Genomic DNA, 3,495 nt, shown 5'->3' with positions numbered 1-3,495 from the left:
GGAGAGCGTCCACGTGACATGATGGGAAACGCAACCAATGAACACTTAAAAGGTTAGGAACACCTAACAATTTTTTTTTACATTTAAACTTAACCCAAACCCCCACCTTAATTCTAATCCTAACCTTGTAATTGAACTCCTAACCCTAACCATTTGCAAGAATGAGGTAGAGGAGTGCGGAATCCCGGTGAAAGAAATGTAGAAAGAGAAATGCAGGATGGGCTTGATATTGAACAAAGAAAACCTTTGGCCTAATGATGGTACCATATGGAATGAAAAGGGCTCATCAGACATGTTAGAATTGATTGTGAGGGGAATGAAACGTGGGTGTTATACTTTCACTCTTTTGAGGTCTGGATGACATGGGTCTGTTATTCATGTGGGGAGAAATAATTATAAATAATTGACTTAGATTATCTTATTAAAAAGATAAACTTAATGCAGAAAAAGCACTCACTCAAGCTCCCAGCACCCCTGTGAGTGCTCCTCCTTTTGCCTCAGCAGCTCTGCAGAAACCTCAAAACAAAAAAGCCCAAGAGGTTCAAACATTTCAAACGTAGGACACAAAAGCTTTTGGTTTTACGAAGTGAGTATGAAAAAGTACTATCCAAACATTTACAATCTAAATGTATGAATATGAAAAGTGAGATAACTTTTGAGTGCTTATTTTACTTTTGAACCATCTTAAACTTGGCTAACTCTTAGCCATAGATACCAAAGCCTGAATGTCCATTCCAGATTTGGGCTGATCTGGTGAACACAGTTGTTTCAAAGATAAGGCTGTTCGATTGCCAGTGGACTCAGATTCAACCTCTGGATACTTATGCCAACATTTCATAACCATTCATCCACTAGTTGTTTATGATAATTATAGGAAGCATGCTTACTGATAGATCAATATCACACCTACAGAGACATGAGATAGGCATGATTAATAGGAAGAGCATTATCCCAGATCTTTAGCTCACAATTTAGCACCCGGTGGAAACTTTCCCCTTCTGAGTAGTTATGCTGACACTTTTGACTCCTCTGTCGCATGCACACTTGTCCTGACAGTTACAGCATCATTGTCCAATTCTTCCTCCCGTGGAGCGTGACAGGGGAAGTAGACTTTGTTGAGTCCCGGCATTACAAGGCCCTAAATGCTGCTGCTGCAGGGCATGGTAAGGCTGAGTAAGCCTGAGAAATCGCACGGTTTAAGCCTTGCTGCAGCGTGGGATGGCTCATTGAGTCTGCAGGTATGAAACTAAGAGTGAGGAATGACTGCAGACTTTCACAGCTGGCCAGCTCTTCCCTCTCACCCTTGCGATCTTTCCGTTGTCATGCCTCTCCTCACTCTTGAAAATCCCAACACATTCTCTACCGAAGAAGTGACCAAAACACCTGTCTCTGGTTTTGTGTTTAACTCACCTGTGCTCTCTCCGCAACTGCAACCTGAGTCAGATGTAGAGCCGTTGATGTGGGATCATTCAGTGTACAAGCGTGTTTCAACCTCAACATGTGAGAATGTTGCCTTTAAGTTTCAGTGAGACTGTATACTTTGCATGATCCTGTGCCTGGCTGGTTTTTGCAAAGTGAGAGATGACCTGGGATATGATATGGCAGAGATACAGCATGACAGATGGCCTGTTTGACACAGGGAATATGGGGTCTTGGCTATAGTCAACTAAGGTTTGGCACCCATGCTTTGAGCTTGGCCTGCTGTCAGTACCTTTTTTTTAATTTTCTATGATCGTTTATAGACACTCATTCACACTACCCATTACACATGTGCATGCTCACATAAAGTAAACATAATAACGAAAAGCGCATAAAATGGCAGGGAATGTTCTATGGTGTGACTGTCTTCCATTCGATTAAATCTGACTATTTATTTTATTTTTATTCTGAAAGCAATATCTGCTTAATGTAATGAGTACAATAAAAGCAACCTATCCTCACCAGCAAATGTGTAATCGGTACATTTGTTCACATGTCCAAAACATGGTGCTTTCACCACCCATAGTTGTAAATTGTGAGATGACAACGTATCCAATGACTGTTGTTTTCTGTCAGGCAGATTTCACACGACATGACAGGAGTCATCAACAGTTAAATGTGTGAGCCGTAGGTCTGGAGATTTTTGTAGGTCTACATGTACTTCGGCAACATGTAGACCTAATTGTCTATATTACCTCTAACTTTACCCATGTTCTTTTAACTCCTAACTGTAACTATTCATGCATGACAGTGCAGTAGAAAAGAAAGGAATCTCGAGGGAGAGGGAAGTAGAAAAGGTTAATGAGCGGAGAGCACTGTCAGGAAAAGTCTCCAAATAGCAATCTGTTGCTTCAAGGTCCATAGATTAGCACCATCTACCATCCTCTTCTTCCTTTTCATGAGCTTTTAGGGCTAAATGAACACAAGCGAGATGTGGAATGTGGATGTCATCAGAAAACTGAATGATGTATGACTGCATCTATTTGAGAAAAAGAGTAAGGAAAATGTCATTTTTGTTGTATGAGCAGGTATGTTAAAAATTTTGTGGTTGCTTGGCAACTTTAGCGAGACAGCATGACATCAAAGCAGGAACAAACACCAGAGAAGATCTAGACACCAGTATGGCTGCCAGTACACACCTGATTCAGATTGGATCAAATGGATCTCTTCAAAAGATTGTCAAATTCTGCACAAACCAGCTAATGAGGCATCGATCTGAATCAGGTGTGTTGGAGCAGGGAAACATCTAAAAATCTGCAGGACAGCGGCCCGAGAGGACCGGAGTTGGAGATCCCTGATTGAAAGGCACTGCAATGTTTTTCACTGATGAAATCTGCTAGACATGTGAAGCTCAGGCAACTGAGACCTCACTCAGAAGTTCAGCCGGAGCTCTCTGGGTTTAGCCGTCAGGGAGTAAAACATCCATGCCGAAGAGAGAGAAATACCCAATGCAGGAAGTAAAAGTTCACAGCACTTACAGATGACGAAACTACTTCAGATAGTTGATTTTCTTTTGTAAATTCACTTAATTGCCTCAGTGCTCAACTTCTCCCTCCTTTTAGTTTTTAACATTGCATTTGTCAAGTACTATCACTGCCTTCAGCCTGCTGGATCATCCTCCAGTCTGCTCTGATATGCAGCAGATCTGCTCCCTCGGCATCTCACCGCACCACGAGAAAAGGGAAAAGGTTACCCACACAATTCCCAGAGTTGCACAGAGGCCACTTGAAATGTAAATCTCAGCTTTACTTCCCCCATGTGGGCAACAACATTTTTATGAAAATTACCTGATTTGAATGTAGATGTGGGTACACAGGAGCAGAGACATTCGCAGGGGCACATTCCTGTTTAACGTAGAGGCGTATTAACAAGCTGTTGTTGACTTGGCTTCGTGTCCGTCAAGAAGACAGACACACACTGACGCTGTCCGTCGCAGGTGTACAGCACTTAGAGCTTTTAGAGCTCGGTAGTGAAGCATTCATTTCAGAGCATTTATTCACCAGAGGATTATTTGGT

The sequence above is a fragment of the Odontesthes bonariensis genome, chromosome 20 (assembly GCF_027942865.1).
Source record: "Odontesthes bonariensis isolate fOdoBon6 chromosome 20, fOdoBon6.hap1, whole genome shotgun sequence".
NCBI lineage: Eukaryota > Metazoa > Chordata > Actinopteri > Atheriniformes > Atherinopsidae > Odontesthes > Odontesthes bonariensis.
This window is presented reverse-complemented; position numbering follows the sequence as displayed.